Genomic DNA, 14,692 nt, shown 5'->3' with positions numbered 1-14,692 from the left:
GAGGTAACGGGAAGTGTCTGTTTTAATGATCTTTACTGTTTAAATTTTTATTCTGTTCCGCTGGGTGTTTTTTTTTTTTTTATTATTATTATAGTGTTTGATTAAAGTTCACAGGAAAGATGAATTTAAAAGACTTCAGGTTTGTTAGATCTGCTACGGCTTGCCAGTCACTCTGCCAAAATTTTCCACCGTGTACTACTTATAGTTCTGCGTGGTCTAAATTTAATTGACTGAAGATAAAAAGCGTTATTACAGATCTGTCACTGCAGCCGCTCTTCATCTGTTTCACTAGCTGGAATGAGCAGTCGCTGGGTTTGTTTCTGACCTGATTCACGGTGATGTAAAGCAGCAGTGATTTCACAGAAGAGGAAACAGCTTCAGCTGGCGAGAAAGCAGAACTGCGCTCACCGCTGCTCCAGCAGCGCGCATTTCCAGGTGAGTGGAAGAGTAAAGTCCATTGTTAAAACACTAAATTTCAAGTATGTAGGAACAGAGGTACATTACATAAGCTGTTCAGCTGATATAACAACATCATTCATCTTTTTATTTCACTGACTCTATTAAGACAGTACTGAAAAAAAGACAATAGTCTGGGCTTTACAGCCTAGCCTTCTTATGATACCCAATTGTCTTGCCAGATGCGAAAGTCTAAAGATCAAAAATCGGGCAGAGATATATTTAACATACCAAGTTACAAGAGCTGTTAATGTTAATTTGGTGTATTGAAATATTTTAATACCGGTAGTCTCATTTTAGTAAATTCATGTAAATTAATTTATATGTTGATGGCTGGATTTGTCTGTGCATTGCTTTATCAAGTGTGTCTTGTTTATTAAATTCCCCGCACTGATAACAAACAACTGCCACTTCAGGTAATTGATTTGAAATACCATTGTCAGCTGATGCCGTGCCAAGTGTTATAGTACAAATTAATACAGACCAGAAGTTTGCGTGCCTTACTGTTGCTCCACTGAATCAATACCTGAAATAAGACCATGGCATCCAGCAGGACTGTAACAGGAATTTGTTTGGAATACAAACATACGGGACATCGCTGGCAGGACCCGGGTGGGGGGCGGTTTATGCATGTAATTTGTCTTAATAGCTGACTTTGAAAGAACAGAAGGCACTACGATCTTAGGAGCATGCAGGGAGAAGCTGAGGCTGTGATCGCCTCTGTTAAAACCGATTGTAATGTGGTGGATTGGGTCTCCCTCTGGACTGGGTCAATCCCAAAACTTCCCGAGAGTCTTTCTGTGAAATGCAAACATGATATGGAAACGAGGAGTCTTGTGTGCATGGCCATTAGCAGTCTTTTTAGGCCTGTAGGGTAGGAAGTAAGAGGGACTTGAGGCACCTTAAACCAAAGCCCTTGTCAGAGCAGAAATGTCCAGCTTCTTGTCAACACCAACAGTTAAATGACTCGGGAGCTTTTAAAAGAACGGCTCGGCCTGGAGACAGGAGCTGTAAGCATCTCTGCTCCCCTAGTTCAAGAAAACTCTGTGAAGTCACTGGAGAAGGACGAGAGCAAACATGGTACCTGCTAACAGACAACTGAATAATTGTCCTCTGCCCTCACAAATTGGAAGTGGTGGGTAGTGATCGACCGCTGAGGAAGAGAGACAGTCATGGTATGACATGGCATGTTGCTTTTCCAAATCAGATTTTCAATATTATTATAAAAATATTATTAAATGAATCACTAAAAGGAAAGGGTCAAATTAAGGTTTGGAGTTTTCTTCCTTAATTACTTAGTTACTTCAGTAGCTTTTACCTGACTGAGGTCAGCAAAATGTTCAGTTGTATTTATAGGGTTGCTTCATCCAAAATCATTAAATGTCTCTCACTTTCAGAATCTGGACTTATTTTGCATAGTGTGTGCATCATATCTTCCCACTGGATTGCTTCTCCTGCTTAAGAGTGTTTCTATTTGACAGAGAAGATCCACATTAGAATTTGCAAATCATGATTTTCAAATTTTAGTCCAAATTCTGAAGACAAGGGCTCAGACTTGTCTTCTAACGGAATTCATATCTTGGCCATCTGGCCTCGGGGCTTGCAGAAGGACCACCCAATTCTCAAACATTTCTTGTAATAAAGATTCCCAGTTGGCTTTAGCTTTTTTTGGCCTTTACAAAATGTGTTTTCTACTCTATTTTGTAGTAATGATTTGTTGGGGTTTTTTCACAAGAGTGCTTGCAGAAGACAAAGTTTAACTAATAAACATGCAAATGTGTTCACAGGAAGGTTTGTGCCAGAAATTTTAATGGGTTGCTGTTCCGCTCCTGGTTGAGTAAATCACGGTGGTTGCTTGAACTTTCTTCCTCTCTTCAAATTTTGTTAACCAGTGATGGAGCAGAAAAGAACTAGGTGAGAGGAAGGTCACCAGCCCAACGTCTGCAATTGGAAACGTTAAAACAAAAGTCCCTCTGACTTTTCCCCAAACAGAAATGTACCTAGCGTGACTTTTGTTGTCTAATTTTAAACAGCCAATTGGAAGAAATGGGATTCATGAGTAGTTAATAGGCTTTAAAAAAATGCTGCTCTGGTAAAATAATATTTGGGAAGGCTTTTGTGTGTAAAAACGGTTTTCAGTTCTTTTGATTGCAGGAAATTAGTGAGCAAATTGTGTAACTGTGAAGCTTGACTGAAATGTGCTTCTCCGTTTCAGGCTTAGTTATCTTATATACTTCTCACTTCTCGGTAGTATCCTTCGGTTTCTTTCTTTGTCTCTTTCTCTCCCTCCCCTTGGTCTTTGAAAGACATAACGCCTGTGACATGGAGCGCTTCAAGCATACAGTAGTCTTACTTCTAGATTTTGGGTAATAAGGGAAAAAAAACAAATAGTAAAAGACATAGTTGTGTAACCCTCCTCCACTTAACTTCCACTGTCAACATCCAGTATTGATTTAAAAGACTGGAGATGTGGACTGTGTATAGTGGTGCCGACCCCAGCATCACCTCACCCGTCCTCACGCACGAGCTTGCTCTACCCGCTGCGTTACGTGCGATGCAGCAGCCGTAGTCTCCGTAGGCGTTGCTTTAGGAGCCTACATCTGGCTCATGTACTGGGGCAAAACCATCCCTCATTTGTTCTGCTCCTCAGGACGACAACTGAGAGCTCAAATTTAGTTCTTGTGCTTCTGTTATGCCAAAGATAGAAATAAAGCACATTTCAGAGCTAGTTCAGCTAGTCAGCTGGGAGAATACCACAGGTTACATCCGCTCATGTAATACCCTCTACTACACACACAGACTTTCCCTCCCTCCCTCAAAATAAAATGTCTGAGAATCTGTATTGCCAAAGATGAAAATATCCTACGAAGAACTGGAATATTAGGCTTGTATTTCCTAAAGTATTAAAGAAATTTGGGTCAAATTCAACAGGACAAATCTAAATGTCATTGGGAAGATCTAGTTAGATTTTCATACTTCTGTAAAGCATCCTTTATTTCTGAAAAGGCACATGGCTACTATTACATTTCTCAGCAATAGTGTTTACAGCAAAAAATATTCAATTTGCGTGTGATATGGAAACTTAATGCAGAAATCAAATTTTTTTAAGAGCTATTTAGGCTGCACAGCAGGCCAAACAGAAAGACATCATTGCTGTGACTGACCTACAGAGTACTTCTTGGTAAATAAAAATTGGCTTATTCTGTCAAAAGCAAAAGAAGAAATGGAAAACAAGGCTGTAAACCCTTTTAGTAAATACGCAGATAAATGCCTTCCAGACCTGCTTCAAGCATCCACTTGTGATGTGGTGGGGCCATCTGTAGATCCAACTTGCAAAGACATTTTCATTTAAGTATCAGTTGCTGTGGTAACAGCATGAAAGGCAGATCAAATGGACGCCAGGACCAGACGGGTTTCTCTAAGAACTCCACATACATGAACGATTGGTGGTGACCCAATTCCAAAAGGTTATCAACACAGATTTCCACTGCAGCTGACTTAACTTTGCCTTCTCCAGGGGTCTGGACCTTGTTTCTGGTCCCCAGGGGTTCTCACGAATTAGCAGAATTTCGTCAGAAGCTCATGGACTTCCCATGAAGGAAATGCTGGTGGACTAACAGAAGTGATACAGTTTCATACTCGCATGTTTATGCTGCCTTCTCATTGTCAAGGGCTGGGCTGAGCCGAGCCTTGGGCTCTGTCAAAATGTTGAGTAATTATCACATGATAATCACACACTGCAGTTTCTCCCAGGCTTAATCTGATTTCTGCACGGTAGTTGCTTACAGCGCACTTAAATTCCACCCACGTGTAGTTTAACCAATATAAATGATTAGATTTGATTTTCCATGGTCAGAGCTACGTTACGTACAAGGTTCATCAGCAAATATTTGATATTTACTTTTTGGTTGGTTCTTTTGCATCTAAACTGGTTTACTCAGTTTTATGAATAGTTGAGTTAAAGTCATAATAATGATCTGGCGCTTACTGTTTAGCAAAATCCTGAGTTTCCCTTAGTCTTTTGGGAGGTTTGGGTTTCTGTTTGGTTTTCCCGAGAAATGTGTGAAGGGAGTGAGTGTGTCATGGTTTAGAGACAATTACGTGGGCTGGCCAGTCAGCGTTCCAACTTTATCTGGAAAGGGGATGGAAGGCAACTCCTTAAACATTGCTTATTTTCCTTCCTCTCCTACCTCCAAAATATGTCCCAACAGGCTGATTTCTTTAATCTTGATCCAATCTCGTGTATGTTTTTAGATATTTTTAGGTATCTAAAAGGGTTTTTAGATAAATAATGCTATGTCAAAGAGTTTGAAGCGTTTGGGAATACCCTGAAAACAAGGTCCTGCCTGTTCTATAGAGTCGATGTGTGTCCCTTCTTCCCCTGGCCCGGCAGCGGTGTGTTGGCAGCTTCACAGCCATGCAGTCAGGTAGATAAGAAGGTGTGGCTCTTGACTTAGAGGTCTTAAAGCCTACTTTTAGAAAAATACATTTTATATTTGATAAAAATACATCGGAAGTTCCATTCACAGAACTGAGGAAAGTTCTCTTTTCTGATTTAAATTGCTGCATATTTAATACTTTGGGGTACGGTGTTAGGCAATTTAAGCCTAGCTGTGCCCACATGGGTGTGCCGGTGTAAGTGTCAAGTTGTCCTCTGGTCTTCAAGCCTATTGCTTCACGGCCTCACCAGAAGGTGTTCAGCCCATGCAAATGGCAGGTGATTTTGGGCTCCTAACATTTTTTTGTCCCTAGTCGGCAAGTACAGTTCTAAAAATGGCTCTGTCAGGAGGCAGGGAGTAAGTCTCCACATCAATTATATCCTGTCAGCTTTGCCAACCACTTAAAGCAATTAGATCTGAGAACATGCTGGCTAAATTTACATGGAGCACATTCTTTCTTCCTGCCCCTTGCTTGTGTGTATGAGATTGCGTTGGAGCTGGAGATAACACCACTAGCACAACAGCACGTTGTGCCTCCAGCAAGTGCTGAGGGTTGTTTGCGGAGGGCAGCCTCCCAGTTTCTCTGGTCACGCTCAGCAGATTTGTCTGCCCGCGTTGCTGAAATGAACCGCAGTCTGCTGGTCCTCACGAGAGACGAGGTGCACTCATCCGGAAAGAGAATTTTCAGAAGTGATTAATTTCTGCATTTTTAGCTTTATGCTTTGAACATATAGATGAAGAGAAAACACTTGGCAATAGATAGAAAGCCAGAGAGGAGCAGACCAAAAGAAGCAGCAGAGCTCTGAAAAAAACCCTGGAAGCAAACGGGGAGACTAGGGCACTTGTGGGACACGGTCAGTGAGTGAGATGGTAGGATAGTCCCTTCAGATACTTCTGGCTTTTGGACCTGATTTCATGTGAATGCCGCAGGTCTGGGAGACGTTCCTACACGCAACTCAAAGCCTTGTAAGATCCACACCTTACGATGGAAATGGTAAGAGTTTAGCATTTCCAAAGGGCCAGAGCTCAACCTGTGAAACTTGAGTTTTAGGCAGGCTGTCGACTCTGTGCTGGCTCAAGATGCCACGTTTCGTGTTTGAGGGTAGGCTCAGCTGTCTCTGTATGGAGGGCCGTGGCGTTTAAGTCCCCGTGGTAAAATGCTGCCTCATCTTCAACTGAGACTGGCTTTGCCTCTGTAAGGTTAATTTAGTTGTTGCTTGCTGAAGTGGTTCACTGCCTTGCAAATGGAATAAAATTACCAGGTGATGGATTCTTCCTGTGGCAATGTGGCAAAAAAACATTCGCCGGAGAGGAATCCACACGCAATGTCGGCTCCACTTAAAGCTCCATTCGTGACCTGTTCGGGGAGCTGACGGGTCTTAGGTCTCCTGAGCTTCATCTAGCCTGGGATGAGTTGTGTTCACAGGCAATTGTTAAATCAGTATTAAGATTGTTTCATAGATCGTCTTGATTCCTTGATCTTCCAGGGCAAGCTTTTCAATAAAGCTCTGGGCTATTTAGGAGAATTTGCTGGCTGAGAGCCTACTTGATAAGAGTCTTGCGCTTGTTTCCTGACTGCTTTTGAAGGTATCTTAGAAGCTTTTAAAAACAATCTTTACCTCTTGCTGTGCAGTTAAAGCTCTAAGTTTCCCACTGGCACATACAGATATTTCTTGGATGTTGGCAACAGCTAGAAAATAGGAATGTGTAAAAAAAAACCAAACCCTTCCCGTTGTAAGCTAGTGGATCTTCCTTTTTCTTCAGCTTTTTTTTGTCTGTTTCCATCATCTGCAAAATATACTGCACCCTGCTCTCAGTGAGCAACGCTGAAGCAAAATGTATCCATTGTAGAAAACGGGGATAACCTGAATTTCAAAAATATTCAGGTCTAGCCTGTTGAATCACTTAATGCTGACCTTTTCACAGCGTTATAGGCTACCTGTGACTTGACATAAATGCCCAAATAAATAAATACGCAAGGTTAATTCTGTGTGAAAGGCAAAGAAGCAAGGCTCATCATTTAGATCCAAATCTGAGGTGGAAAAAAAATTCTTCTAATTCTAGTATCTATTTAAATGTTTTCTTGGGTTTCTTTTATTTCAAAAACATCTTTGTTTTTACTTTCCACCATCCTCTGAAGTGGTTGCTGACCGTACACAACAGCACTGGGCTACTTAGTGTGGAGAACCCAGAAAAAAAATCACGCTCTCTTCGCTTCTGGACTGAACGAGCTGCTGAATAAAAAAGAAAATAGCATCACTTGGAGGAAAAATAAAGCAGGAATGGGGAGGGGTTCCTAGTGTGGAATCTTGATTTGGAACTCTGCAAGCACATTCATGTGAAGGTAAGTGAGGTTTTAACCTTAATAATGTCCCGTTTACTATGATCATAAAATATTACTCTTCTTATATCTTTACAGCACTCATGCATCTTCGAAAAACCCATCTTAAAATACCACAAGGGAGAAAAAGCTGATGAGTGACGGACATTGACCCCTACCTGGAAGGCTTCTCTGGATGAGAATGTAACATGAACAGCCCTGGTAAGGCAGACCAGAGGTCCACATAGTCTCTTATAGGGTCCCATATAGAGGAAATTAAAAGAACAGGGAAAGCATACCGTGACCGTCCTCCAGCACATCTTCGTAGCACCCAGTGCACTGTCGTATTGCTGCTACTTGAGCTTTAACCGTGACCTCACGTGGATTTTTCTGTCTCGGGTTTGCCTAATTGCTTTTTGAACCTGTTAAAAAATTTAGTCGAACTTGCGCTGCTGTGAAATACAAGGAATTGAATTCTGAACGAGCTGCTGCATTCAGAAACATAAGAATCAGTTCAGAGCAAAGCAGAATTGATCCCAGCAGCTAAGCCTGCCACCAGGTGCTAAATAGACTTAAGAACAATCCTTTGCTGCAGACGTCTGGGGTTGCACAGTAGGCAGTGGAAAGAAAGGAGAAAGGAACCTTGTGTGAAATCCAGAGCCAAGGCACAGGTTTTGCAAGAACAGCTATTATTCTGGCCAAAGACTGGAAGATTTCACACCTTGCTTTGCTAAAGAGTCGCTTCCAAAGCAGACATTTCTGCCCATGGAAGAGAAGTAAACTTTTCACATTACGCACACACATAAAACGCATCTATCAAATTAGACTGTGCAAACAAGCTGGCTTTTGCACAGGAGTTCTCCTTCTGTGATGTAAGTTGGGCTTCTGAAGAGAATTTTCTTACAAATACTAGACCCAGTAGCACTGTCTTATTTCTTCCCTGTTCTCCTTCCAGCTAGATCGCTGCTTCTCTGCGCCTGCTACATTCCGCTCACTAAACACACAAAACTAAATTGGAAAAGTAAATGATGCTTTCTTTGTGAAAGTTCTCTGCTTGTTTCTGCGTTTGCCGTGGGTCTTGTTTTTTTTTAAAAAGAATCCATATTTGAAGTTTTTCAGTGAAACTTAAATTTTGATGAAGACAGTGAAGAGAAATTTTCATGGAAGAAAATGCCTTTTGATCGATTACAGTTACGAGGGTTCACGTACTCACCACAAATCCTTTATTCATCCTCTAGTCTTTTTTCTAAGGATTATGGGAGAATATTCTTACATGTATTTTTATAGTACCAGATACTAATAACTGAGATCTAACAAAATAAAAGATTCAGAATACTTTTTCAGAAGGATGCTGTGGATGAAAGCAGTACGCAAGATGAAATATGCATGTCTCCTGGAAAGTAGGTGGCTTGTAAGCCTTGTGTTTTACTTTTGCATTTTTACTGTGAAATATTTTTTTTTTTGCCATTCTGATATAAAAAGGCATCACACAACATATTCCTTAGACTGTTTAGTACAGCTGCTGGTGTCTCCTGTGTACCGTTTATGTCTCACCTAAACATCATATTTGAATTTCACTCAGGGATGGAAAAATGTTTTTTCCAGTGAGAGTTTCACTGCTGTGAACCATTTTTTTAGCACGTGCACCGTACAGGCGAGGATGCGTGAGCTGGAATCTCACGCTCCTGACTGCAGGTGAGGGCGGGTTTCAAAGGCATTTGGGTTTTTTTATGAACATCCTTCTTATAGGCATGTTGACTTTTAAACATCCCGAAGTCCCGTATGGCCACTGCACAGCTGGATTGGCGCTCCATCGGAAACCCTCGATTGTCCTGTTCCTAGACTCGTCTCACAGCAGCGAAGAGTAAAATCAACTCAGGGATTTCCCTCTTCTTTATCCGAAGGAATGATTGTGACAGTCTGAGTAATCACTGGGGCCAAAGCTTGCAGGTGACGGGGATTTGGAAACTCCTAAGTTTGGAATCTCCCTGCGTTCTTCCTTGGTCAACGTCCGTTTGGAGACGCGGCCTGAGGAACAGGTTTGTATGAAACCATTTTGCATCGCTGTACAAAGTGCAGCAGTGTGTCATGCGTGTCTTCCTCCAGCCCCGCACCCACTGAAAGCAGAGGTGCTGATGAATCATCTTTGCTTTGGCAGCCTCCTACTTGGGTTCCTCCTCAAACCTCTTGTCGGAGCTGGGTGCCTTTTGGCGCACAGGTGGGACGCCTGGGATCTCCCAGAGCTTCATCATCCTTTTCTCTGCTCCTGCTGACATCTACTGGTAGAACAATCTCAGTTTGTGCATTTGCAGAAAGCAGCTTAGGTATATACATCAAGTTTAATATATGTACCTAAATGCAACGTAGAATTTATTACTGTAAACGTTCCTATATTTGTTTGGGTTATTCTGTGAGCAAAGGGAGGTAGATTTTGTAGCAGGGTTCTTGACAGTATTGAAATGAGAGCAGAATAAATCACCGCAGTGGGTTTTATAGGCAGCACTTCAGCCGAGCTATGAGTGAGTGGGATTACGCTGTCGTTGCCTTGAAGGCTTTTCTGTGGGTTTGTTTAGTTTGCTTGTTCTGCTTTCCTTACACAAAGGCTCTTTGGTAGGAAGTGTCACACTGTCAGAGGTTACCAAAAGCCAGGCTCACTATGGGAATCTGAGGTGGTACTTTTTGTTTATAATCAATGTTTTCTGGCTTTGGCATGTCACAGGCTGTTGATTTGGGAAACAAAGGTAAGGCATGCTTTTCTTTCTGCTAATGGCCCAGCTTATATGATTTTTTCTTCCTTTTTTTTTAGGTTCCTGACACTGAAAATTTATCCCCTGATAGAGAGACCTTCTCTAACATTGTCTAAATACTCTATGTCTTGTTCCTGTAGGGCCTGAACTCACTGGAGATACTCACTGACAGAGGAGGAAAATCAGAGCCATATTCGAAACACTTCCTGACCGCGATACCCCCTCTGCTCAGGAGCTGAACTCAGGCTTGCTCAGTTCTTCTGAACACACGCATCAATATGCACACAATTAAGCACCAGAGACCAGTCCTGTGGTAAGTTCTTATCGATCCTGTTCTGAAGCTCTGGAAAAAGAACATAAAAGGCTTCTAAGATAGAAAGCTCTTCAGTGGCGGGGCGGGGGAAAGGTGTTCTCCATCGTTATAAGGAGTTGAGTTGGCAGGACATCCCCGGTGGTTTGTGCTTTTAATAAGTTCCTACAAGAGTCCTAAAGATGGTAGCTGAGATAGAGTACTGCTAAGCACGGCAGAAGGGGAGATAAGAAATTTAAGCTCTCTGTATTCAGAGGCAAATTTGAAATAGCCAAGCACGCTGATGGCCTGCTGAGAACTGGAGCTACGACAGACCTCCAAATACTCTACGGCAGATTTAGTGCCAGGAGCAAGAAATGATCCTGTGGGGGGGGGGAAAAATGGGATCATACAAGAACCAGAGTCCTGGAAGACAAAGTAAGATTGCAATAAAAAATTTGGTTTTGGTATATTTTCTTGTGTTTGTATGTTTGGCTTTGCGACAAGCAGACATAAAAACTCAACGCAGGTCTGGATTTTTGAGGCCACGTGAGATGTAAAGACCTCTTAGATTCTGTTTGGTCTCGCTTATATAAGTAATTAAGATATGATTCTATAAAAACATACTTTAGTGCTATATTCCTAGCTGTTAAGCAGGATGTTGCTATGCTCACAATGTCGGTTCATTATACAATGTATGCTTAAACTTGTCTTTTAATTATAGCTTAGATTATATCCAGGAAGTTTACTGAACCAGGAAGTACTGGTCCCAGAAAGACACAAATGCCAAAACAAGTAAGAGTTTCCTCAGTGACGCAGGTACTTACTGTTGTAAATGTAGGTGGTTTTCCATGGAAAAGTTCTCAGTTTGCCACCGTTGCTCTTGTGTGAGAGGTGAAAAAGCCCCTGGTGGCTTTAGACTACAGTTGGACAATGAAAGAATGGTATTGCTAAAGAAAGCTCACAAATGATGATAAAATAGAGAAACTCACCTTAAACTACTAGTTTACTTAGATGTGTCTCTTGGAATGAAGCCACATCGGAAAGGACCTTGAAAGTTTTGATGATGTAACTGTTTAAAAGAATGATGTTTGTATATGAATTTTTTTGATATCTCAGAAGCAAGTCCTACAGATTTCCCGAAATTGTCCATACCGACAGAGTACGGAAAAGAGGGGACTCCTGAGAAATGCTCAGGATAACCAGAAGGTTCCTGTGATCCAGCTGGACTATTCCATCCTTGGATAGGTATTTTCTACAATTGTTATCTACTTGGTATAACTTACAGGGAATGGCACATTTGTCGCTGTGCTGAGACTCTAATGGCCCGTAGCAGGATAAATTATGCTGTCCTCTCGCACAACTGTTTCCTTGAAATATGTTTATTTTTCTGTGCACGCAGGCTAGGATCACAGGCCGCTTAAAGGCATCAAGACTGTCTTGTGAGCGCATTTGGCTGTTCCTGCAGGCAAGGTCAGCTAGTTCTGTTAAATTTACACACAAAATAGTCGGCTTAGGGATTCATTTCCTCGGTGCAATTTGTGAGAAAACTAATGAATCATCTCTTGAGAGATATTTCAAAGGTGAACGAGAAAAATTTTGTAATTAACTGCACCACAGTGTCTGTCCACACTGACTGTCCTCAAACCTGGAAGGCTGTAGACCTGGGAACGTGGGCACCGACTGGAGCTGTGTGATGGCAAAGGCTGAACGTTTGCCTGTGTATCGGTTCCTTGTCCTCTTCCCTCCTCGCACCCCAGGTATTCACCTCGCTCTTCCTTCCTTTGATTTCTATGGGTAATTCCTTGCCCTCTCCTTCGGCTAGCCGACAGCTTCCCTGTTGTCCTCTTGCCCGTAACGAACAGTCCAACAGCAGCGCTGCAGGGATAGAGCTCTTTCCCGATGGAGCCTGATCCTGAGAGGACACCCCACAGCGGGAGACTTTGAGCTTCCTCTCCACTAACACTTGTGACACTGACTGACCACAGCGTCACGTTACATACGGTACCTTGGAAACCAGCTTATAAAAAAAAAAAAAAGTAAAATTAAACAAGGGGCACGGGTTTGTTAAACTTAGTAAAAAAAAAAAAAAACACAAAACAAAACAAAAAAAAACAACAACAAGCAAACATCGCCAAGCGATACGGATCTCCGCGGTGGGCGCTGCTGTTAAAATGTCTTTAGCCGCTTTTTACTTCGCCAGCCGAGAGAAAGGAGGATTTTGGAAAGCGGTCGCAGCCGGCAGGAGGGAGCCCAGGCTGCCGGTCCTGCCGGGGCAGCGGCGCGTTTCCCTGCAGTGCCGCGCAGCTGCCGGACGGGGGCGCACGGGCTTCGCTGGCGTCCGCGGAGGGGCGGCAGCGGCCGGCGCTGAACCCCGGCCCGGAGGGTCGTCGGTTTTCCGCGGGTCGTCGGTTTTCCGCGGGCAGAAAGCAGCACCAGCCGCCTGCAGGCTGAAGTTTTGAAAGTAAAACGCTAGAAAATTAGAGGGGTTTTTTTTGTTTTGTTTTGTTTTTAAGATCGGGCTCGCGACCGAAGCTAGCGGGCTGGGAGGTCTCCCGGCACCGCTGGCGAAGGCTCGCACGCCCAAGCGGCAGAGGTAAGAAATCGGGGAAAAATAAAAAGAGCAGAGAACTGAGCTGACGCGAACGACATGCAGCTGTGTGTCCCCCTGTTTCTGAAACTGTTTGGGGCAGTAATGAGCTGCTGCACAGATTTCAGCTTGAGATATATACATTTTTTCCTATGCTAACAGCAAAGACCGGGCAAAATCCAATAGAAAAGCCGGGTTTTAATATAAGGTGAAACGCACTCATTAAAAATCAAGTAAATTAAGAACAAAACCATAGGAGTCCTCTAAGAGAGTTACCATGAGTTTGTTCTGTAATTGTGAGCAGAGTCATCTCCAGCCTCTGGGCAAGCTGTGAAGGACTCAGCCTGAGCTTCGGTGCCTACAGGAGTCACAGTGGTGCTTGGCAGCTTGGAGGAGGTTTTAGTTTTAGGTTGATCGATAAACACATAATCGTGACATAATAAAACTTAGAACAACACTGCTTTGGTACCCACGAAGACTTTTTTCCTTCCCTAAGCCGGTGCTTTGGTGCAGTCAGTGCACATCTCTGTTTAGGAGCTCATAGTAAAAGGGGCATTCAGGTGTTTGGAAAATTCCATAACTGCCCAGAAATATCTGCTCTGAGACAGTGCGGCTATTAATTTATCAACTGTGCCACTAGGTCAGCATATTTATCCACTGCAAATGAAATGGAATTGCTTGTTTTGTAGTTTATAAAATTGCATCCTCTGGATGTACTCCCCAAAATACCCTGCAGATGAAGGTCTGTGTTAACACACATGGTAAGCATCGTGCCCTGAATAACAATGGACTTCTTCCTTCTTCCTCAGAGGAAGTAAATGTAGAGTCAAAGGCCTTTCACTAACTACACCATGGCACCAGCTCCTAAATACTTGCATCCAGCATCTGTTACATGCTGCACCCGGGCTGTTCTCGGCTACGGGGAGGAAAGTTAATAACGAGATCACTACGATACCCAGAGCTTTGTCAATCAGAGGCATCCTGAAAAGCCTCCCCCTCTGCCCTCACCCCCCACACCCAAGAGTACATAGATATACTGCAGAACTCCTCTTAAAAACTGCTGATAATTTACACAACGCTTTTGACTGTCAGAATTAGACCCCATTAAAAATTACTCAGGCCCTAGAAATTGTCAGCTTCTTCTTCCCCCCCCCCCCTTCCATTTTTCAGGTGAAGAAGAGAATTAACATCCCATTTTTGGTTATCGGTGCCATGACGCTAATCCCGACACTGCTGCTGGCGCTGTAAAAGCAGGTCAGTCTCCCTCAGGTTTGAGAGCCTAGTCTTTGGGAAGAGTAAGTAAAAGCACTCCTCTAAGTCAGGTAAGGTCCTTCCTTCTCAGCTCACTTTTAATTATAATTGCTAGCATCTTCTTTCTTTGTGAGGGCTGCAAATCCAGTTGGGGATCTGGCGAGCCGATCTCTGACAATATCAAATGTTCTCAGAACTCTTAATCGAAGGCAGCCCATGAAAGCACCCCGGGGAGCGCTTTATTCACTGTGTTTAAAAGGACATGAAAGTACAATAGTTCTCTTTATACGGGCACAAAGCAGCCAATTGATCTTGTCAGTTTAATAAATAATACAATTGCTTCCATCAGACACTGTTAATAGACTCCTGTCTGGACTAATGTTGTACAGAATTGTACAAGTACAGAAATGTTATCTACCTCCATCTGCCCTGGATTAACCACCTCTCCCTTTATCACCCGGAGGCAAAGCTTCCAGCAGTAGTCCCTGAAGGGCACCAGGTCCCCTGATCTTCATCTCTTCCTTCATTTTAATGTGTGTTCTTGGAAGAGACGAACTAATTTCCTGATGCATCTGTTGTCTGGCTGATTCCTAGCATTTT

At 42.9% G+C, this 14,692-nt stretch overlaps 1 long non-coding RNA gene across 1 annotated transcript; it reads left to right on the top strand.

Annotated features, from left to right (window-relative positions):
• Positions 1-204: 204 nt before the first annotated feature.
• LOC134521327 (uncharacterized) lies at positions 205-7,405 on the top strand. The gene is made up of 3 exons (XR_010072721.1): positions 205-435; positions 7,036-7,239; positions 7,315-7,405. It is a non-coding gene; the product is annotated as an uncharacterized LOC134521327 (long non-coding RNA).
• Positions 7,406-14,692: the final 7,287 nt, after the last annotated feature.

This window comes from Chroicocephalus ridibundus, chromosome 10 (genome assembly GCF_963924245.1).
Source record: "Chroicocephalus ridibundus chromosome 10, bChrRid1.1, whole genome shotgun sequence".
NCBI lineage: Eukaryota > Metazoa > Chordata > Aves > Charadriiformes > Laridae > Chroicocephalus > Chroicocephalus ridibundus.
Note: the sequence above shows the minus strand (reverse complement) of the source record. Positions and strands in the feature narration are given on the sequence as shown.